Source organism: Callorhinus ursinus, unplaced genomic scaffold, assembly GCF_003265705.2.
Source record: "Callorhinus ursinus isolate GAN/ISIS: 27379988/994484 unplaced genomic scaffold, GSC_fseal_2.0 scaffold10, whole genome shotgun sequence".
Classification (NCBI taxonomy): Eukaryota; Metazoa; Chordata; class Mammalia; order Carnivora; family Otariidae; genus Callorhinus; species Callorhinus ursinus.
This window is the reverse complement of record NW_027397072.1, coordinates 32,685,616-32,709,608: the sequence shown is the minus strand read 5'-3', so window position 1 is coordinate 32,709,608 and position 23,993 is coordinate 32,685,616. Positions and strand designations below refer to the sequence as shown.

The window sequence follows — 23,993 nt, the reverse complement described above, 5'->3', positions numbered from 1 at the left end:
AACTTTTAAATCCTCTTAGGAAGATGATAGGGAACCGGAGGGAGCAATCAGATTCTATGAAGCAAGAGGAGGTCTCCTCCACCCCCTTTTGTAGATCAGATCTGTGAAGCTTAATGATTTACAATCCCGTCAACGGGCGTCCAAATTCCTGCTTTAACTGATGCAGGTGTCAACAGATACAGGAAGTTTTTTGATCAAGTTATACACAGAATGCATGTGTAATTTGCCCCCTTGTAAGGAGTAATCTATAGGCCTTCTCCATGTATGACATTCCCAGAGAGAGCAAAGTAGATATACCTTTAGAGGAAAGGGTTAACTCAATCCAGATTAACTTTAACTAAATGCCTACATACCATGAATCAGAAAAGATTGATAATTTCTAAAATGAGGACTCAAATGAGAAAGGGGAAAAGAACTATTTGGGGAGCAGGGTTGGGAGTGAATTAACTAGCAATAGTGTTTTTAAGTTGCCCTCAGGGTAAACTAAGCCATCTGCTTTTTTTGCCAGAAATGAGTAATTACTAAAAGGAGGCGGCAGAGTTCACATCTTGACATTTTTATCCAGCGTTAAGGTTTCACATTATACAGTCGCGCTCTATTTTTTTTTAAAGACACTTTATAGTGTAACTATAAATACCTGCAAAACCAATCGAGGATACGTCAGATCAGATGTATGCAGGCAGAGAGGTCTGAATCATTTAAACTATAGCAAAAAAAAAAAAAAAAAAAATACACGTGAAGGATAAAATACAATAAGATTTGACTAGATGATCCAAACCATCATCTCAGTTCCCAGAAGGATTGCCCTCCTTCCTTTTCCCTTGGCATTTCCCTTCCCCCCAGACCACCTTCAAAACTCTGCTTTGAAAGGTGCCTCCTACAGGAAGCCCTTCCTGGTTAACTGACCTGATCCTTTCATTCTACTAATTGCTACAAGAAGCATGTCTGTATTTTACATTTGGCCCTTATTAGCTTGTTTTATATCATTATAAAAGTGTTCCTCTGCCTGCCTGTGTGTCTTTATTTTATCTACCTGCTTCTGGAGAATCTACCTGCTTCTGGAGTTCTTTTTTTTTTAAGATTTTATTTTGGGGGGGGCGCCTGGGTGGCTCAGATGGTTAAGCGTCTGCCTTTGGCTCTCTACTTCTCCCTCTCCCTCTGCCTCTCCCCTGCTTGGGCTCTCTCTGTCTCTCAAATGAATAAATAAAATCTTAAAAAAAAAAAGATTTTATTTTTTTATTTATTTGAGAGAGAGTGCATATGTGCGCGCATGAGCGGGGGAGGGGAGGCAAAGGCAGAGGGAGAAGCAGGCTCCATGCTGATCAGGGAGCCATGCAGGGCTCAAGCCCAGGACACTGGGATCACCCCCTGAGCCCAGAGCTGATGCTTAACCGACTGAGCCACCCAGGCACCCCGGAGAAGTTCTTTAAGTACCCCACTGTGTCTTCCATTTTTCTGGGTATTTCCCCAGGGTGCTCACTGTTTGCAAAGAGAACTCAAGAACATTGCCTATGGACTTTGTAGAGTCAGCATCAAATTTATGGCTTTGGCTTGGGCTTTGAATCCCTTCTAAAAGTTTTGGAGGGAAAATATGCGATTAATATAAATAATTCTCAGTAGCTTCTTTTAAGCCTCTCTAAACCTGTTGTTTGGGTTTTGGTGTTTTTTTTTAAGATTTTATCTATTTATTTGAGAGAGAGAGAGAGCACAAGAGAGTACACAGGAGGAGGGGGAGGAGCAGAGGGAGAGGGACAAGCAGACTCCACGCTGAACTAGATCTCACAACCCCAAGATCATGACCTGAGCCAAAATTAAGGGTCCTATGCTCTACCGACTGAGCCACCCAGGAGCCCCTTAACCTGTTTCTTTATCTGTCGTGTAGAGATAATGTGAAATTCCCCTACCCGCTTTCCCTTAAAAAAAAAAAAATTAATAAATAACTGGCTATTCTTGTTTTCACTGAATCAAGGGTTTCTTCAGGCTTGCCTGAATTTTATGAATAAACTCAGAAACCAGCCAGTGGGCTAGATGCAAGGCTGGGTCAGTGCCGATGTGGATCTCAGGGTGGCAGTGCCTCCTTCTCAAAAGGACTGGCTGGCCCCATTCTCAAGTTAAGGCGATGACTAGGGCTTGGGGAAATTTGGCACAATAAAGAGGTCTGAATTCCTTTAGCCACTGACTGTGGAGTCCCTCTGGAGAGAAAGAAGGACATAGAATTCTTTATCAAATTCTCAAGTCCCTGGAATTCTGGCAAACCACAACCACGTTTCATTCAAGGTGGGGATGAAGTAAAGTAGGGCAGGAGGTTGGCAATCAGTTTCCTAGGGATGGAAGTAATGATATTTTGGGAAAATTCTCCAAATGGAATTTTTCACCCTCTCTTTATTAGCATCCAGCATCCTCAGGAGCCTCTCCTGAGGTTGCTTTAGCAAAGACATTTGAGTTTACCCTTAGAATTTCATCTATGTTGGGACTTGGGAAGGGAGGAGCACTCGGTGTGAAGAAACACATCCTTTCTGGCATGGCGCCAAGGAGAACAATCCAGTCTGCAAAATGTCCCTTCTTAGCTTTCACTCCACCAGGACCTCACAAACCTTCTCGCCAGAGTTTCCAAGAAAACCAGTGGAAGAAGTCGTGCTGACAATGAGGAATAGCTGTACGCAAAAAAGCTCAGGTGTGGAGGTAGGAAAGAAATCAGGCTAAGGGTCGGACAACTAAAGAAAAGTGGCAAAAGCAGACCTTCCCGTTCACAGCCCCGGTGATGTCCCCCAGCTGCCACATCGTGGTGATGCTGGGTAGCGGGAGAAGCCCGAGAACAGGAAGCCAAGCAGAGAGAGCAGTCACCAAATGTCCAGTGACAGAGTTCCAGCCACTCTGTCAGCACACATCAGCTATGCACTGGCAGCATCTTTCTGTGCCTTCTAGACCTCAATTCCCCCATCCGGAAGGAAGGAAGGTTTGGCTTCATAGGCGTGCACTTGCTTTAATGCTCTGTTGTCACCATCTTGAAATTCCTGAAATTCACCACATTTTCATGTTGCCCGGGCCCCACAAATGATATCACCAGTCCTGAAAGTAAAGGTGGGGTATTAGTGGTTTTGGTTAAATTAATTGATTCATATACCTTATTTTGCTTTAAGTTGTCTGCAAAAGTATCCTATGAAATCAGTGAAGAGAGGATAAAAACTAGAAAAAGCACACACTTGACAGTAAATATGCCATATTGGCAAATGATGTGGTCTTAATCAATCAGCTGCTCCAATTAACTGATAAGGTTAACTCCTCCATATAGACTAATTGTCATAAGATACTGAGTTACATACTAAACACTAAAATCTATATTTAAAGTATTTGAATCCTCTGGCTCTCTCATTGCCAGGGGATGCTCATTCTAAACCATAATTCTCATTGAGAAAGACGATGTAGAAAATGTGTGGTTGTTTTGGTTTCTGGTTATCTTAACTATGTCAAGATCATAGTAACATTCATAATAAAAAAACACTTGCTAAAACCTACACTCTGGGATTTCAGATTTAGGTTTAGGATCCAAGTCAGGATTAAAGTTAGGGGTTAGAATTAAGGTTAAGGGTGGGGATTAGGGTTAAGGCACAGTACCTGACCTGGGGAACGAGAATCTAGACAGACTGTTCATGTATATAAATAATACATACACACATACTCCCCCCCACACACACACAAGAGCAAAAGAAGGAAGTCCTGGTTAAGGGCCAATGAACCTCAGAGTCAGAATGTTGTAGGAGTTCAAGGGAGGGGACTCGCAGGAGGCAGGAAGCCAAGTCCAAACCATCATGGTCCCTTGGGTGGTAATGGGGTGGACCCCATGGTATCACCTGCTGTGGGGCTCTGTAAGTTTGGGAGTCACCATCAGCGAATGTGTGGTAAACACCCATTTCCAGGAGGCAATGTCTAGTTTTATGGAGATACAGAGGTGACCAAGTTAAGGTTCTGGCCTCCACATCATTCCAACCCAAGCGAGCGATGAACACAGAGCTATGACTGAAGCCTCACCGGTGAACCACCAACCCTGCCCCCTACCAGCTGAGTGACAAGAAGACGCAAAGAAGATGAGTCAATAGAATTCTCTTTGCATTATTGATTGAGACACTGAGTTGAAAAATGAGAAAAATATCAATCAGGGAAATCAAAAGAAGAACTCTTCCATCAGTAAAGGTGCCCCAGAGAATGTGGTAAAGGGGACAGGCTCTAGTTTTATGCATGAGCTGACTGTCTGACAGGCCCACGATTTTCCAAATCCTGTTTGCTTAGGGTGACAGTCACAAAAAATAATGTTGAGCTACTTTTCTAAAAGTAAATAAACATACAGTGTAATTTTGCCTCGCTTTAAGCAACCCTGGGTTTTTCAATCCCAACAGATAAATCACCGAAGAATTCTTGACTTTATAAAATGTCTCACCACAAGATGGCCTTAAAAAGTGAACTCCCACAGTAGTACAATTTAGGTAGAATTTGACTTGCAAAAAATGAATTTGTATGCAACATTGAAGCAGCACATCTGCTACCTAAAATCAGGTAGCCTTGTAGTTGATCCAAAGTCATAAATAAAATAAGAAGCAGTCATTCTTCACCAACATTATTCAATTGAGAAATCTGGAAGAGCAATCTAAACAATCTTCCTGTCAGTGGCTATATTATTAGACTGCAGCTTTCCAGGTTCCTATATGTTGACAGGAAGCTGATCTCCTGAAGTAGAAAGAATAAGACAATATATACCCGCAGGATCATTTCTTCAGCCCCATTAAATATTACTCAGGGCCAGTTTGTCTACACAGAGCTACTTCACCTGCAGTGAAAAGTCTGAAGTAAGAGATTGGCTTACAGTGATTTCCAGGCAAGTTCTAGAATGGAGTATTTAGATGATGATTGGTGAGCACTTAGAAATTAAGAAGTGATCACTCAGAGTCAGCCTGGGTTCACTAAAAAAAAAAAAAGAAAGAAAGATAAATGACATATTTCTCTTTTAGAGCTACTTACTATACCCATAAAGTTGAGAAATGCCATTGATGAAACTTGAATTTCAGCAATGTATTTGATTAAGTCATGAAATTGTCATAGACACAGTGGGAAAAAAAAATGTGGGCTCAATGAAAATGCAATTATATGGATTTGAATTTTCTTGAGCAACCATACTAAATGGTTGATGAATAAACTCTTGTGAACCTGCGGGGAGGACCCCAATGGTGTATCGCAGGGCTCTCTCCTGCTCGGCATTTTATAAATGTCCAGAATAAAGATTTAGAAAGCCCTGTCACCAAGATCACATAGTATACAAAACTGGAAGGTTAACATATTAGATAGCAGAATCTGGATTCAAAAAGTTTCAGTAAGACAGAAGAAAAAATCAAAACCAACAAAATATAGTTTATAAGGGATAAATGTAAAATTCTACATCTAGGATTCCATTTAAGACGAAAGACAAAATCTGGCTTAATGAAAGGACATGTGATGGAGAACCAGGTTTCGATTGGCCACAGATTTTATATGGGCCCTTAATGAATCATGGGTATTAAGAATAACAACAAAAAGCTAATAGATTCTTGGCAGATAACATTTATTTTCACCTTGGTTATCAAGGACTCTCTTACTTTCTTCACACTATTTGAATTTTCCAAATTTTCTACAATGAGCATATGTTATTTTTATGAACAGAAAAAACTACTCTTCGTGTTTGAAAATACTTAATGGAAGTTGGAGCAGACCATTCTGTATAGTTTTAGAGGCTGAAACTAGGAAAAATGACTTGCAGTTACAGAAGACAACTTTAGGCCAAGTATCCAGCTTACAGTGGCGTGAGTGCCAATCCCTGAAAATGTGCATGTAAATGTTGGCAAACCCGGAAGTAGCATAGCATAGCACAATGTTTAAAAGCTCTGGCTCTGCCAAACTACATGGGTTCGAATCTTGACTGTGCCATTTACCACTCATATGACTTGAGCTAGGCATTCCACTCTCTCTCCATCTATATAAGATGCATGATGGTGACTGTACTTAAATTGTACTTTCCCATACGGTTGTTAGGGACTAAATGCATTCATCCATATGAATGTTCTTAAGGCAGCAACTGACCTATGCCCAATAAACATTAGCTATTATTATCTGTCGTGAGTCATAGGGAAAGGATTTCTGCCTTGCTGAAGAAATTACACTATGTGATCCGTAAGTGTTCCCTCCAATTTCATGATCTGATTGTTCTAGGTGGAAGAACACCTTTCCTCAGGTGGTACTCTCATTATCTAAGCCTGAAGTGAACAGAATCCTAATAATAAAAAAATCATTTCAGGAGAGCTAAAGAGACTACAAAGTAGGAAGTGCTCAAAGGCTCTACAGAATCTCATAGGTTTCATTACCCACAATAGGAAGTAAGCCCAGCAGCACTGGATGGATAGACCAAATCCATGAATTGAAGCCCCAGTGACGAGACAAAGGATAGGGCATGGGTGAAACAGCCAGAAGAAGAGAGAGCCAAAAAAATTAGAGAAAACAAATGTCCGTATTCATTTATTCATTCATTCATTCATTCAGCAATCCATTTGCCAAGCACCTACTATGTATTACTTGGCACTCTACCGGCTCTATGCACAGAAAACCAGGCACAGTCCTTACCTTAATGGAGTCTCCTGTCAGCGAGAAATATATTTTAACCAAATAGTCACATCAATAAATAAAAAATAACAGCTGTGGGTGCCTGGGTGCCTCAGTCATTAAGCGTCTGCCTTCGGCTCAGGTCGTGATCCTGGGGTCCTGGGATCGAGCCCTGCATCAGGCTCCCTGCTCGGCGGGAAGCCTGCTTCTCCCTCTTCCACTCCCCCTGCTTGTGTTCCCTCTCTCACTGTGTCTCTCTGTCAAATAAATAAATAAATAAATAATAAACTTAAAAAAAATTACAGCTGTGTATGAAGGAGGAATACCCAGGGCCACATGGTGGAAATTTGCCCTGGTCATAGAAGTCAGGGAAGATAGCCCTGAGGAAGCCATGACTGAGCTGAGATTTGAAGGATGGATGGAACTTACTGGGTGAAGAAGGCAAAGAGCACTCTGGGCCAAGAGTAATCGGTGAGAGGCAGCATACCAAGTGAAAGGAACTGAGAGAAGGCCAGAGTGGCTGGAGTGCAAAAAGCATGGCAAAGCATGGTTTGAGATAAAGCTGGATGGGTGCAGGCCCTGTGGTCATGTTAAGGAATACTGTATCCCCAAATAATGGGAAGTTATTCAAGTAAACATTTTTGGGTAGGGTGACAGCAGGATGTGAAGTTCAGATGGAGAAATCCCTCTGGATACATTGTAGGAGGTGGAGATCAAACTGGCTGCAGATAGGCCAATAAGGAGGTGTTCACAGTAATCCAGATAAGAGATGATGGTAGCTTAGACTCGAATAATAGGAATGGAAGTAGGAAGAGTATGGGTTCAAGAGAGGCATAGGAGGCAAAGTTAAACGTGAAGGGTAAGGTAGAGGCAAGAGTCATGGTGACTCGGAAGTTCTGGCCTGCTTCACCCTTCAGTGAAACAGGAGGTACTGACAGGATTGGAAGGAAAGATCAAGCGTTTGGTTTTGGATGAGTTACATTTTGGATGCCTGGGAGATTTCCAAGTGGAGATGTTAAGTAGGAAGTTGGATATGTGAGTACAGAGCTCAGAGGAGAGGTCTAGGCTGGGAAAACATTTTGGCATGAATAAAATACAGAATAAGAAAAGAAACATGCCTAGGATTGAATCTTGGGTATTTTAATATTTATTGACCTGGGAAGAATAGATAAGGCTGCAAAAGAGATAGTAAATGAGCTGTCAGAGAAGATAGAGGAAACGAGAAGAATCTTGTGTCAGTGAAGCCAAGAAAAGACTGTTTCAAGGGCAGGGGGTTGGTCAACAGTGTAGACTACTTCTGAGAAGTGAAGGAAAATGAATGACCTTAGCACAAGCCAGCACAAACAAGCTGTTTGGTTGGGTTGATGGGGCAAGAGCCAAATAGTTACCCGAGGATTGAATGAGAAGTAAGCAAACAGAGCCAGCAAGTATAGATATTCTTTCTTTAAGTCTCTGGAAAGGGGAAAAGAAAATGTGATAGTCTGAGGAGAACGTAAGGTTGGCATAGGGTTGTCTCCACTCGACCTACCCTACTCTCAAAGGGAGCCTTAAGTATGCTTTCAAGCTGACAAGAAGAATCCAGTTGACAAGAAGAGATTGAAAATGAAAACGTAATGAGAGGGCATGCCGCACAGGAGAGGGATAAGGGATTGAAAAGGATAGATGGCCAGGGGACTTGCCTTTGGGCCAGGGAGATGAGGCAAAGTACAAGTGCCTGGTGGCAAGGTGGTCACAGATGGCAGGAATTTTGTCAATGGTATGACCTTGCTAGCAGAGAGTGAAGCCCTTGGCATCAAAGCCCCATGTTGCTCCCTGGTTTAGGATTCCAGTCAAAATATTTATGAGAATTTGGTGAGAGACTACCGAAGAAACCCTCTCTCCTCTATCTCAGACACTGGGTCCTCGCCCAAAATTGAAACAGTAGCAGCCCCTAGGGGTGAGTGTTCTCAGGAATCTCTTCTGAGTTGAAATCCAGACCAATCATTTTCTGAGGAAATGATACCAGGTATGTGTCCTCACTCAAGTCCCAAAATTATTTCCCAGAACAACAATGTTTTATTTATTTTTATTTTTTTTAAATATTTTATTTATTTATTTGTCGGAGAGGGAGAGGGAAAGCACAAGCAGGGAGAGAGGCAGGCAGAGGGAGAAGCAGTCTCCCCCCTGAGCAAGGAGCCTGATGCAGGGCTCGATACCAGGACCCTGGGATCATGAACTGAGCTGAAGGCAGATGCTTAACCGACTGAGCCACCCAGGTGTCCCCACAATGTTTTACAAATAAGGCAACTGAGCCTCATCCCTAGCTATGGCTCATCTCAACCAGAACAGAAGAAATCAGTGTCTGCCTGGGTTCGACTTTCCAGTGTTTCTAAAGTGCAGAATACCTGCATGGCATGAAACCATCATCTGAGACCGTGTCCCACCCCCAGGTCTCACAAAGTCACGGCAGGGAAGGAAATCCACTTAGTCCTGAGCATCTGCTGGGTGCCAGGCTCTGTGTCCTTTGCCATCGCAGACCACTATATCATTTAATCCCCATAACGCTCTATGATGTGTGGATCTGAGCTTCTACCCGAGATGAGAGAAATCTGCTTTGCTGCTTTGCTGCTCCAGGCTGGTTGTCTGACCTCCCTGGTGGCCTTCATGTATGACCCGAGACTAACCGGGCCTGCCAGGCCCTGGATGAGGTAGGTGTCTGGGTTTATGGCATCACATTTCCCTGAGCATTTCCATACCTCTCCCAGCCAGCCCAACTGCCGGGAAAGGTTTCTATTTTTATCTTCTCAACGTTCCTTTTTTCCAAGTTGTGTTCCAAACAAATATCTGTGGTCACCGCCCAATAAAACAGAAGTACACAAATGGCATGGGCTGAGGGAAAAAAAAAAAAAAAAAGCAGGGAGGATTTTCTGCCTACCTATCAGGGACCTGACACGTTACTCTTTTTTAAGTCAACAACCTCAACCCCAACACCCACGGCCAAAACCCTTCTCATCTCTCAGCGGACAGAACCAGAGCAGACCCCTGAGCAGGGCTTCTAGGAAGAGGTGAAGTTTCCAAGAAATAGGAGGTAAATCTCCTCCCCTCTCCATTTCTCAGCTGTATATTCAGTATGTCTTTGCCACTAGGGACCCTTAGGATTGTTTCCTTGCTCACTTGTCCCCCTACCATAATGCAATACCTCCTATGAGACTATCTCATTATTCAGCTTTGATGTTCAGGCTTTCTGTCAACTTTTCTTGGTATATTTTTTTCCCAGCTTCATAATCGGGTGATAGCAAAAACATAAGTAGAATGCCAAAAATTGATCACCCAGCTCATAAAAGCAGTCCCTAAACAATTTGCTCCTAAGAGATCGGCAGCTCCAAACCCAAAGGACCTACTCCTTCACAGGGCAAGTAAACACGATGTGTCCATAATCCCCGGGGTGCCCTGAGGATTGCTGAAGTGGGTCAGAGATTCAGAAGGCCCGAGAGGAATTGCTACTCCCTTTCCTCTCTGACCTTTGTGCCCCTGCCCTGCCCTCCTCACGCTCTTCCAAGGAAAGTCAGGGAGGCTTTCTTCCTACAAGTTAGCACAGGCTGGTCCCCAGCTGAGCTCAGTGATGAATCAGTCAACAAAAATTTATTGACTATCAGCTCCACGAGAGACTAAACGTCCTTTCATTACCTATATTCTGCGTCGCTCATTAAGAATGAGGAACGTAACACTTTGAAAACATACTGTGGAAATGCTGAATAATAATGGTAACTAATAATAACTCATCAGCCTAGGTGGAAAGCTTTAGATTTCACTAAAGTGGATAAAATTACCTGAGGAGTACAATGCATCTACTGACTAGAGTGAGTCAGCACCCACACACTTGGGCTGTTTGTAAAGGTGATATTCTTTATTCAGCTTTCAAGTCACACCTGGCATTCAACGCCTATCTGTTTCTCAAACACAAGGCCCTTGAAAGCTTTTCCTTTTGAATATACTGTGGCATTGTCTTACCCACTGGAGCGAGCTCAAGTTATGGGCTCTTTTCCCAAACAAGATGAGGTAGGAAGAAAAACGTCGATGTAAATTTATTGTGGGTTCAATTCATTCACTCATTCATTCCTCCAGCGAGCAGGGCTGCATGCCTGCTATGCCTGAGGCATAATGCCAGGTTTTGAGACACCAGGGTGAATAAGATACACCCCAGCTTATGAGATGCTCACAGTTCAGCAGGCACCTACACAAATTACAACAAAAAGTGTCATGGGTGCCATGACAGAAATCTGTATAGTCATTATGGTAGGGGCCGCCCAAAGCCATTACAATGGTTCTAACCATGGAAGGTCATAGAAGTCTTCACAGAAGAGATGAAGAGGGATGGCTTGGCCAAAAAATGCATGACATTTCAGATTCTCATCCAAGATCAATGCATCCTGTCATTACATTCTGTTCTATACATCCTGTCATTAAGTGACTAATCTTTCTAGATACAAAAGAATTTGTTATTTCTGGCAGTAATGATAGACACACTTAGGAGCTGTGGTATTCACTCAGTCAGTATGTGCGAGATGTTTTTAATTAAGGTTTGTGGTCTCTATATTCTTCTACAGAACAATCCACAACTACTGTCAGACTTCTGGTCCTCAGCTGGCTCATCTCCAAACATGAGAAAGCAATGATCTCAACCCATTCTGGAAATATTTTCTGGCCCAGTAGCTACTAAAGTCACACATTCTAGAGTTATGACTTCACCATTTAAAATATACGTGGTGTGGGGAGGGGGGGAGGGGGATGGGTTAGCTCGGTGATGGGTATGAAGGAGGGCATGTACGGCATGGAGCACTGGGTGTTATTCACAAACAATGAATCATGGAACACTACATCAAAAACTAATGATGTATTGTATGGTGATTAACATAACATAAGAAAATAAAATAAAATAAAAATAAGTAGGATACTTCAAACACAATAAATGCATTATCATTCATATTTAAAGACAAAAAAAATAAAATAAAATATACGTGGTGAAATTTCAGTTAGCTCTGTAGTTTAGTTAATAGTTTTGTACTAACGTCAGTATCTACATTTTGAAGACTGTACTATGTTTATGTAGATGTTAAAATTGGGGAACTTGGGTGAGGGAATATATGGGAAATCTCTGCATTAGTTTTGCAGCTTTCCAACAAATTTAAAATTAGTTCAAAATAAAAAATAAATACATGTGAGTAAGTATGTATGCTTGTATGTATATATTTACATTTTTATGATATCAGCTCTAAGTGTCTTCTACAAACACTTGATTATCAATCAGATAAACTAAATATGGAAACTGAAAGCAGGTATTTAGAAACTTTTATAGCAATTTAACATTTCCACAATATTTAAACATATGATCATTTTCCTAGAAATTTATTTTTATTGCATTTTTAAAGTATCAATCTACATTAGTTAGCATCCTCCAGAGAAATAGAACCAAGAGGGGTATGAGTACACAAGCATGCGCGTGCGCGTGTGTGTGTGTGTGTGTGTGTATGTCTAGAGAGAGAGAGAGAGATCTATTTCAGGGAAGAATTAGAGTCCAAAGGCAGTCCGCTAGCAAGAATTTCTTCTTGCTCAGGAAGTTTTGTCTTTGTTCTGGTAAGACCTTCAATTGATTGGATGAGACCCACCCATGTTATAGAGGTAATCTGCTTTACTCAAAGTCTGCTGATTTTAATGGTAATGTCATCCCAAAAAACACCTTCATAGCAACATCCAGAATAATGTTTGACCAAATACGTGGGCACCATGGCCCAGCCAAGTTAACACAAAAAAAATTAACCATCACATAATCCAATGGAAATTGGAAATTTAAAAAAAAAAAGCCCTTCACTGAAGATAGCTTGACAAGCATGGTATAAAATAACTTTAGGGACACCTGGGTGGCTTAGTCGGTTAAGCGTCTGCCTCCAGCTCAGGTCATGGTCTCCGGGTCCTGGGATTAAGCCCCATGTTGGGCTCCGTGCTCCGCGGGGAGCCTGCTTCTCCCTCTGCCTGTGCCCCTCCCCTCTGCTCGTGCTCTCACTCTCTCTCAAATAAATAAATAAAATCTTTTTAAAAAATAATTTTAATAGTCTACCGAACAGTTGCATTAATAAAATATTCAGACTGAGAATCCATTTCATGTGGGAACAGGGGAAATACTGGGAGTAGTGCCCCAGCTGAGATGTGGAGAACAGAACCACTTCTTTATTTTCACCAATGAACCTAAACCATTAAATTGCACCTTGCCCCTTGATACAGTTTGTATTGCTCTCATCCACAGGTTCCCCAACTTTCTCAATTCATAGCATCTTAGCGGCTCTGTAACTTTTTTACAGAGCTCCTAGCTCAAAAGAAATACAACAGAAACATTACTTATCCAGTAGTTAGGTCCCAACAACTCAGCTGTTTGAAAAACAATAAGACGCATAAATTCAAAAATATATATATATACTTTTTCTACTCTCAACCACAGGTACTTACAAAAGGAAGTATATGCCAAGTGGACCCTGAAAGTCTTCCTAAACCTTGGAACCTATACAGGCACCACCTGCATCTCTTCTTCCACACTGACTTTCACTTGGTAATTGCATTTCATAACAACGGCTGGAAACCCAACTTCTCAGAGACAAGACATCTTGGAGAGGAAGGGGTCACAGTCTACTCTCGAAACGATGAACAACCTTGACCTCATCATTCCCGCGGTGTCCCACAGGGGTCAACATCACCGTGTTTCTCTCCACACTTAATGTCTGCCGCAATGCCCCCTGTGAGTTTGCTGTGGTGTCCCGGGCACCTGCACGTAGTTTGGAACCCATGGCTCTATTCTTTCTCCCTTTTTGAATCTGTTCTCTCACTTGCAAAACATAAGCATCTCCTTTAAGTGCCTAGCAACCACCTCTGTTAAACCCAGGGGTTAAGCACATGCTAACATTTACCGTCAGGTTATGGCTCTGGCCTTTAGCAGCTGCCCTCAAGGAGTCATGCATTCCTCCCTCTGTCTTTTGTCTATGATGACGGCTGTAGATGACTGAAAGGCCCCAATGACTAGCCACCCCAAATATGTGCCCAGAAAACCCAGCAAAATCTTTTGCCCTGCTACATATTAATATAAGAATAGTTTTTAACTGTATTTTTAACGATTAGATCAAGACTGAAAGCAGAATGAAAATAGGCATGTATTTGATACCTTTCTCACTAATTTTTTAACCATTCCCAATCCCATCTTTATCTAATCCTGATTTTTCTATTCGATTATGTTTATTTCACTCACCCCAAATGCCTCTAACTGTAGTGAAAAGTCCCTTGGATCATATAAGTGGCTCTGACAGCAGTGTTTTGGGGCTTAAGCATAGCTTGAAATCAAGCGCCTTTTTTTTTTTTTTAAATCTGGGTCAACACCATCTCTTCATCATTAGGGTCACTGTCATCATCATAATATAAACTATTTATCCTGTGTGGCTGGTGTCAAGAGTTAGAATGATGAACTCCCTCTGTTTCCCATTCCTAGTAAGGGGAGAGGGACCCATACATCTCTTATCTTCCCTTGTTGCTGGGAAGATTGTCTCTCCCTCTCTCTCTCTTTTTATGAAGATCTTCTAGGTTCTTTTATCTACGGTTTACTACCAGCTACATACAGTTGGTACAACCTGCCTCTGGTATGAAGCTACTGTCTTGTAATGGAGACTATATTACCTCGCTAGAGACAAATCCAAGCTTATCAGAACATACTTTTTAAAATCTCTTTCATGGGGCACCTGGGTGGCTCAGTCGGTTGGGCATCTGCCTTCAGCTCAGGTCATGATCCCAGGGTTCTGGGATGGAGCCCTGCATTGGGGGCTCCCTGCTCAGCGGGAAGCCTGCTTCTCCCTCTCCCACTCCCCCTGCTTGTGTTCCCTCTCTCACTGTGTCTCTCTCTGTCAAATAAATAAATAAAATCTTTTAAAAAATAAAAATAAAACCACACAATTTTGGGTAGTGGCACAGAGGGGTTTCACACTCCAGGACAGGTATTTGCTGCCAGAACACAAGAGAGCAGTGTCCCCCACTGATGCTCCCATTTCCCCAGCCTGATGTTGAATGTCCCCCTTCTTTCTTGCTGAGGCTTTTTCATAAACCAGGTGTCAACAAATATATTGGATTCTTTATACTTTAATCCGTGTCCCATTTTGAAAGGGTTGAAAGAGTTGGGCACATTATTCATTCAACTCTAGCTCCTTTCCAATGACCTCAGGGGGATTAGCCGGATACCTGCTAATACCAATACCAGAGCAAGGTATCCCAGGAGCCACCTCACTCGCTGTGTTGAGACTCCAACGGGCACACAGCCTTCATGGGAAGGCTGATGAATGGTGCTCAGTAAAAAGTAAAAGCCTTGGGAAAGTACAGGCCCCCGGGCCAGAACAAAGCCACTGAATGATTGTTCCTTCTGGGAGCAGAGGTGGAAGCATTTTCTTGCCCTGCTCATGGGGATAAAGTGAAGTCAAAACTTCCTTGTAACAGTGACTCATTATCATCAGAGGGCCTTCCTGCTTTGGCAGAGGTAATTTCATGAGTAGTAAATGAAGGGTCTCTCCCAGTGAGCGCTGATGGAGGAAGAAACAGAGAAAAAAAGTACAACCGAACCCCTAACCATTACCCGCATTGTGGAACAGGCGGCAGTTTTCTGAAGCAATGAGAGAGACCAGCCCACGCCCAGATCTCCCTGGGCCACGTTTTCTTCCTTCCTGACTCATCAGATTTCTCTGAGAAAGCCTGCGGAGAAGGGATTAGGAAGCAGGCAAGGGAGCCGCCTTTTCCGGCAGTGTGGGGCAGTTTGATTTCAGATGCTGCAAACCTTCGAGAACAGACTCGGCGCACTAGCGTTCTGGGCTCGAGGCCAGCCGCATGAAGCACATCAGATGGTCGGTGCCGCCAGCAAGAGACCCGGGGGCTTTCCTGAGGGCCACCTCTCTTCGGAAGTTAGATGTCAGAACAGGTTTGCCTTCTTGAAACGTGCAAATGTCACTAGCCAGGAGTGGCAGATGCCTCAAGAGGCGTCTGAAAACAAACCTCCATCTGGTAATGGGTTAGGCTTCCTGGTACACAGATGAGAATAGTTTGAAACAAAGTGACGGAAGCACCGGTTTGGCTTTTCACATATTGTTACGGGGCTCTGGGTCATTTCCTGCCTTTGGAATGTATTTCCTCTCCAGGTTCAACAAAACCTGCTGAATGACAAGAGAGAAGTTAGAGTTTTTCTTTTCGCCTGTGAACTTGTTTCTCTGCAGGGGCTGCATCTTCCCGGGCTCCTGCCTACTCACGCTGAGCCCGGGAGTAGTGAAGCTTCGGGAATAGAATAAATTAGGGAAGGGAGCCATCTCCAGTTGAGTCAGATGAATCCTCTTGTTCCTCGAAAACCGAAAACCGAAAACTGAAAGGATTGGGAAGGGGTCAGATGATGCCTTCCGGAGGGGACCTCTCTACCACCAGGACCCCAGGCAGGTACGCAGGCCCCCCTGAAGGGAGGAGACTGAAACCACCTCCACAAGGCCCCTCCCCGACCTCCTGGAGGCAGCCGGCGGGCCCGCTGGAGAGTGGGACAGACATTGGCAGTACGAAGGATGACCTGCTTCGTCTTATGTTACGAAAATTCATTTTCCACCTTGTGCCAAACAGGATTGCAGACAGCAACAACTGCCTTCCTGGCAGCATGTTTGTGCTCATTTGGGGCATTTTGAAGCTGATGTGAATCCTTCTTGCAAACTCTCTGCAGCCTCCAGGATACCCTGAAGACCCGCTGCCATTCTGCTGTGCAGAGACCCTCGCAGAGGCCTAGGTGAAGCCTCTTACTCTGAGGGCCACAGACTTCGAGCAGAGAACTGCCACTGCTGTTTCTCTGAGTCTGGAAAGGTCTGTCTCTCTGGAGGGTGACCCACGGTCACAAGTTCCTTCTGCAAAGCCAGCTCATGCAATCCTTGTCGGGAGGAAGCTCTGGAAGCCTGTTCACGTGTCCAGAGTCCATCCCTCTCTAGACGGAGAGGTCTGAGTTCATGGCCTTCGAGACATGGGTAGTTTTGACCCCAGCCCTCCATCTAAACACAGCTATCCTGTTAGTAAGTGCTCCGTCAATGCCAAGGAAGTGGCAGCTGGTGATCCCTGTATCCTGGTGCCCCCAATGCCCAGAAACAAAACCCAAAACTCCCTCCCCTCTCCCGCTGCCTTGACAGGAGGCCTGGTGATTACTGTGGATCCGGAGAGAATCCAGCTGACCTTGGCAAAGCAAGCCATCTCATCAGGTGTCCACAGAAACCGGTCTCCCGTGACCGTCACAGAAATGATTCCAACATTTAGGAAGTTCCAGGGGAAGGAAGGAAGTAGCTAGGGACAAAGTTGGCTGTGTAAGTAAGCAGGGTCAGAAACACCTGTAGGGTATGATTTTCAAACCAACAAGACTTCCGCCCAAGGGCCCCAACCTTCCCCCACAAAAGAGCACTTGGGCAGATTCAGGCATTTTATTTCCGCGTAAAAGTGTGACCTGGGACTGGGAACTTTGAAAGCCATTGCCTTTCACCTTTAGAGGATCTGAGTGCACAGGTCCGGCAGGGGGCCAGGAATCTGTGTTTTTATCAAGCCCACCTTCTGATGCTGGTACAGGTGGTCTGTGGCCCACACTTTGGAACACTATCCTGAAAAGAATTGTGGGTCATTGTCACATTAGCATGGATTAACTGGTAATACAGGAAAGCGTTGCACGGGGATTGCAGGCCAGGCTTTGGCCCTCTGTGTGGCTGTGGGCAAGACAATTTAACGCTCCAAGACCGAAGGCCTCTGGACCAGTTGGTGACCTCTAAAAATTGAGTTGGGGACTGGTTTCTTAACGATGGCCCACAATCCTGCAAAGTACTTAAGGGCTGGTCCAAAGGGTCATGGCAGCCAAGACTACTCCAGTGTGTCCTAAATATTTGGTGAAGCTCTGTGGTGCAGAAAGCCCCAGAAGCCAAGGAAGACCTTCTTGCCCTGGGGCTGCAGTCCTGGTACCTGAGGTCTTGGGGTGCCAGAACCCAGCAATAGATACTTCTTTCTTTGCTCTCCACCATTTCCAAATAGGGAGAAATGAAAGGGAGATTAAATTCATTCCATGCTTTGTCTTTGTGGGAGTGCTGACAACGCTGACTCCATCTTTAGCCCTCTCTCTTGTTCATGCCCACACAATAACCTCCCTCCAGGCTACATGTTCAAGGCCCCATGGAAACTAATGGATGCCCCTACCGGAACGTGGGAAAGATCCTTCTTACCTTTCCTAAAGTTGTGCACAGAAGTCCCCACTTCAAGTAACAAGCAGAGATGAGCAGCACACAGCAGGTCCCACTTTAGATAACTACCCTGTGACCTCACCACCATGCCCCTTGCTCCATAGGAGCTGGGGATTAAGGTCCAGGCTGAGCGGAGAATAGCTGGGTGTGTCCTGCCCTGGGTGGTCTATCCCTCCTCCCACCTGTCTCATCTCCCCGACTAAAACTCTTTATAAATGGTATGCCGTGGCTAACTTTGGTTCTTGGTCTGAAAGTGCCTTGTCAGACTGACCCTCCTTCACCTTCTAAGAATATCCATTTCCTTTTAAATTCTCAAGTAACCCTAGTATTCTTAGTTCCATTTTGAAGATGAGAGAATTACAGATTAAAGGGTTTGACTAACTTTCCTAAATTCCCAAGATCACGTGGCCATTGAGTGCTTGGGATGAAATTTGAACTCATGTCTGTCCAGGTCCAAGTTCCCTGTTCTTTCCACAAAGGCACCCATAGCTAAAAGTCATGCTGTGGCCACTCTGAAGGCATGGATGTTTTGAGACCCTCAAAATGCCCTCACTCTCCCTAACCTTTATCCACCCCTGTTATCTACTCTGTTTAAGAATCTCACTTAATTTTTTTTTTTTTAAGATTTTATTTATTTGAGAGAGAGAGAGAGAGAGCACAAACTGTGGGGAGGGGTGGAGGCAGAGGGAGAAGCAGACTCCCTGCTGAGCAAGGAGCCCGATGCGGGGCTCTGTCCCAGGACCCTGGGATCACGACCTGAGCCGAAGGCAGACCCTTCATCCACTGAGCCGCCCAGGCGCCCCAAAGGTCTTACTTTATCTTTGATCTTTATTCCATCGCTGACCTCTAAACAATCCCTCAACCTTGCTTGTTTGTTGTCCCCACAACATCTTTACCCCCGGGGCAAAATATCACACCTTTCCTGGGGCCAGGAGGATTTTTGGATCCACAATTACTCCCGTTACTGATTTGAAAACCAGTGGGTCCTAGAGAAGGCATGCTATTGCCAGAGGTTTCCACAGACTGAGGATCGTCCAATGCTCAACAGGCATTTGTGTGCTTGTTGACGGAAGAGCCCTCCCTCCACCCCATCCCTCCCACCCCATCTCTTCTCAACTCAGGGCAGAGATGCACGAAACCTGGGTCAGCCAGCGCCCTGCTGTGAAATAAATGGAGCCCCCTGACACTTCAACGTCTTAATAATAGAGATTATTCCGGGATGCTGGGCACCCCCTAGTGGGAGGAATGGAGAGAGAAGCCAGACTATTTTGATACTGTTCTCAGTCATCCATCCACCCCCAGCTTCCTGCCCCTCAGCCACCTTCGCCTTCCAGTTCTTCTCACTGTTCTCCGAATGATTCATTCTTCCCACGATGATTGGGCCTTTTGCCCCATAAAGCCCTCCCTGTCTTTACAGACATAACGAACTAAAATTAAGCAGAAGGCAACTCGGGCTGAACAGCAGGGAAAACTTCCTATTGGAAGAGCTCCTAAAACCCTGAAATCCCTTATAAGGCAAACTGATTAAGACCCAACTGCCCTGGGCAAAACAATAGAGAATATCTTGGAAAGATATTTTTGGAAATGAGGAGAGGGAAAGGCTGGTTTCCTGGTTTCAAGATATATGCTAATGCCCACATCTGACACCCTCAGATTTCAGACTTATATTAATTCCCTGTTCCGTCTTACCCCTTCTAAGGTCAAGAGAACACCCAGCATTTATCTATTTTGGAATAAACAGAAGAAGCCCTGTCCCAGCAGAGGGGTAGTCTATCTGTGGACTGGGCACAACATACCACTGTGGGACAGTCCAATCATTTGGCACTATCACTTAACTCTTTAAAGACCAGGGCCATAGCACCCCAAGACAGGGGATGAGCCCTGTTATGTTGTAATCAACAAGCCATTTTCTGAATACCTACAATATACAAGCTCAGGCAAGGCTGATCATAAGATCAGCCTTACACATTTTTAAGATCTGCCTACATCGACTTTAGTTCTTTCTCCAAGAAAGGGCCTTAATAAAAGACAGAGAGAGCTGACATATTTGAGCCCGTGCACTAAGAATTCTTCTGAGCATATTCACCGTCCATATTTTAGCTTGATACCTGATCATTTCACTGGGCAGGGGTTCACCAGTCTCGTCCTGGGGCCCAATGCCTGTCCCCAGGGAACATTATAATTACAGAGCACCCCACGTCCATACGACTTTGGTTTCTACGGTCTGACTTTTTCCTGGATCGGAGCCATCAACTCATTAGTGCCCATTCAAGTTGACCTTCTCTGATAAGCTTCCTGAAAACTTGTTCAGAATGCTAGCAATTCCAGTGCAGGCTTTTCACCGCTGTGGTTCCTGCCTCCTCTTGAGCCTCGTCCCTCGGACGGTCTAGTCTGACACCCACTGTCAGTGTCAGTCCCTTTCATCTTTTCAGTCATTTGATGATGTTCATCTCTCTGACAACCAAGAACTTTGGAAGACTCTCTCCCTCAGGCACTTACATTTTTGGGTCCAAATTGGCAGCCTTTCAAACTCACCAGAGGCCTCGTAGAAGGCAACGCTGTGGAGGGTCAGAGGGCGAGCTGAACACAAGTTCATTGGACATCTGGGAGAAAGAAGAGAGGGGTCAAGGATGCTCCAGCTTGGTCAGCATCACAGGCCAACAGCAGAAGCTGCTGGGATTCCTTCCTGCCTAACTTGGGCTTGATGAAAGGCATTCTTTGTTCTGGGGACCTCTGGCCTCATTCTGAATGGGACATTCCAAGGGCAGAGCAGGGTTCTCAGCTGGTAGGAAGGACACACTGAGCGCCTTCCCCAGCCTGGGAGACACAAAAGCTGTGGTGAGTTAGCTGAGCCACCTGGAGCCCCTCTGTCAGTGTGAGCTTTCCCGGACCGTGTAAGCTGGCCTTGACCTTGTAAGAAAGGGTAGCAATGTGTTTAGGTGCTCAGGCGAGGAAACGTGAAGACAGAATAAGGATTAGAAGGAATGAACATAAATGGTGGCCGCTTTGGAGGGGCCGGAGAGGACGTAAGCCTGAGCAGAGACCCCAGCTCTGACGGAGTCAGAGTAGTAGTAGTAGTAGTAGGGGACTTCCCCTACTCCTGTCTCTATTCTCCAAGAAATAAAAGCCAAATCATAAATCTAAAACCGGAAGGTGTGTTCACCGTGGGGAGAGGTGGGAACAAGGTGTTGCATCCCAAACAGATATTAGTACCGCAAAAATGAACCCTTTTAATCTGCCAATAGAAGTGTGTCTTTTCTGAAAGTCACCATTGATTAAACACCAAAGAGAAGGTTACAAAAAATTCTATTTCATGCAGATTAAGAAGCATTAATTCAGGCTGTCTCTAGTGAGTTGAATTTCTAGCACTGGATGCTTTCCAAGAAAAAGTGGAAGGGGAGCAACCAGAGCAGTTATGGGAAATTTAGGTGCGTGTGTTGTCGGTAAAGGTGAGGAGTGGGTGCGACCGTCGGCCCAGAGCCACAAAACAGATCAAGGGCTGTGCAGCTGGAGGGATGCCCAGAGGGGATGGAGCCCCTGAGTCAGGCCTTTGGAGAACCAACATCAAGCCCCCAAAACAGTGCTCGTGGGCAGAAGGACAGGTGGAAGCTACCTGCCAATGCCTACAGCAAGGCAGGTTTGCGTTATCTCCTAACATCCCTGAGGGAAGGGAGTTCTTTGCCAGCTGGAGAGCTCCCAGGAGAGACAGGGATTCAGCTTTTGGATGATGTCCAAAGAAACCAGGTGAGGGCTTGAACTCTGGCCAGCAAAGCGGGGTGTGCTGGGTAGGAATCATTAGGACTACACTCAGGCAGGGGAAATTGGGGTGTGGTGCGTCCATGAAGGGTAGGTATGCGCATTCCAGAGCCCAGTTAATGTTTATGGGAGAAGCTTCAGCAACCATAGGCTACAAATCACTCTGGCTGTCCTCAAGCCTCTTCTGCAGCTGAGTTTCTAACTCTTTTAAAGCTCAACATAAGGAAGTTCTCAATAAAGGCGCTAAGAGGTAGCCATCAATGGTGGGAGATGCCAAACCTGTAGTGGAGAGCCAAGGATACAATGCAAGCCCTTTTGACTTGACGTAGATAGCTGTGTTTCAGAATCGCAGCCCCGGACTCAAAGGCAGCACTCTGGGCCATCAGCTGAGGTTTTCTTCCCCCACTTCTGAGAAGGTGAGAGACCACTCAACAGTGTCCTTTCCACCCTTTCGTTCCTTCTTGCCATTTCTCCCAATCATTTCCAGCGCTGTGCTGAGCCAGTTGTACCATCTCCCGACTCTGTGTTGTTAACATCACGGCAGCTTAGAGCCGGCCACGATGGCACTATTTGTGCTAGGGAAATTGGCAAACCCTGCGAACTAGAGCTTTATATTTATTTCTGGAGAGCCAGTTGTGAAACATTTACTAGCGCACCATGCCTGTCACTGGGAGTTTGTCCACCGGAGAAGGGGCAGTGAACTGAGTGTAGGAGTCTAGGGACAGGGGAGAGGCAGGGAGGGCGAAGCCTGGGGGCGGTGGGGGCGCCTAGGAGGAAGTGGCAGATTGCCAAGATTGGTTTCGCCTCCCTCACAGATACACAACCCTGCCCCAAACACAAGCCTTTGATTCAGCATTTAACAGTTGTTCAGTGAGCACCTGCTCCGTGTTTACAACCAATCGTAGACATAGTTTTCTGTTGATTTGGGGGGTGGTTTTATCGTCCCACTTGAATATTTTGTGAGGTTTATGGTGCAAAATAGCATAACGTAGGTATAGAATGTTTTTCCTAGTATGAATTTAAAGTGTTTCTCATAGACTCAATCCCACTTTTCCTCTTGCAACCCCCCCAACACACACACACACACACACACACACACACACATACACACACACACACATACACACACACTCACTCACTCACTCACTCACAATATCATGTGCTCCCCTTCTCCTCTATGTGCTTCCCATTGACCTTTGGATTCAACACCTCAACTCTTGTCAAAATCTCTCTGAGCTGGATAATTATTACTCCCTCTAGAGGAGAATTCTTTAACTTTGATGTACATGCGAATCACCTGGGGAATCTTGTTAAATGCAGATTTCCAATCAGTAGGTCTGGCTGGAGCTCCAAGTCACCACTTCGAACAAGCTCAGGTGATTCCCAAGCTGCCGGTCAGCAGATCACAGCAGTAGCAAGGCTCTAGACTGAAATGTTACTTCATTCTGCTTCCCATAACTCTCTCTCCCTTCCACCTCTTCTACTTTAAGAAATCCCATGTACATCTCTTGAAGCGACAGCCCCTCACAGGAGATTGGACCAAGAGTGGAAGCATAACCAAACAACCAAATCTATATGCCAGTATGGTTAAATTGTCTTTCAAGAATTTGTACTAGAGGGGCACCTGGGTGGCTCAGTTGGTTAAGCAGTCGACTCTTGATTTCAGCTCAGGTCATGATCTCAGGGTCCTGGGAGGGAGCCTCGAGTAGGGCTCCACGCTCAGCGGGGAGTCTGCTTCAGGATTCTCTCCCTCTGTTCCTCCTGCCGCTTTCTAGCACTTTCTCTCTTTCACATAAATAAATAAATCTTAAAAAAAAAAAAAAGAATTTCTACTAGAATGCTGTCCCAGCCTGGGATCCCTGCAGAGCAGAACCAGAGATAGAAGTTTGCATGCAATAATTTATTTGGGAATCTCAGAGAACAAGAATGCAAGACATGGAAAGTAAAAGAGGGAAGAAAAACTAGCACAAAGATGAGTTATTGAATTAACCATGGTGAAGGGCAACAGGTGCTCGGTCCTGCGGGACCTGCTAATGGGCCTTCTGATAATGCATCTCAGTACTATCTCCATTTATCCAAACTTTCCTTCAGAAAGTATTGATTAAATGTTTGATAACCCTTTATTTTTCAGTTTTCAAGTGATGCCTTGGTTCCCTAGCATCCTCTAAAAGACACCAATAAATTTTATTCTAGGACAAGTATGAGCCATGGATTTAAATAGATTTCATATACTTCAACCCATTGCAGTTATTATTCTAAGTGGTGTTCAAATTATCCTACCTTTGGTCAACGGGATATTGACTTATTCGTGTTGACTCCTGAGTC

At 44.7% G+C, this 23,993-nt stretch overlaps 1 long non-coding RNA gene across 2 annotated transcripts; it reads right to left on the bottom strand.

Moving 5' to 3' along the window:
* Positions 1–2,326: 2,326 nt before the first annotated feature.
* Positions 2,327–22,235, bottom strand: LOC141373502 (uncharacterized). 2 transcript variants are annotated; one of them, XR_012379566.1, is made up of 4 exons: positions 21,948–22,235; positions 20,412–20,515; positions 6,643–6,878; positions 2,327–3,069 (listed from the first exon to the last, which is right to left on the bottom strand). It is a non-coding gene; the product is annotated as an uncharacterized lncRNA (long non-coding RNA). The 2 variants fall into 2 exon arrangements; XR_012379567.1 differs by lacking the exon at positions 6,643–6,878 and having other exon boundaries at positions 2,330–3,069.
* Between the last annotated feature and the right edge of the window lie 1,758 nt (positions 22,236–23,993).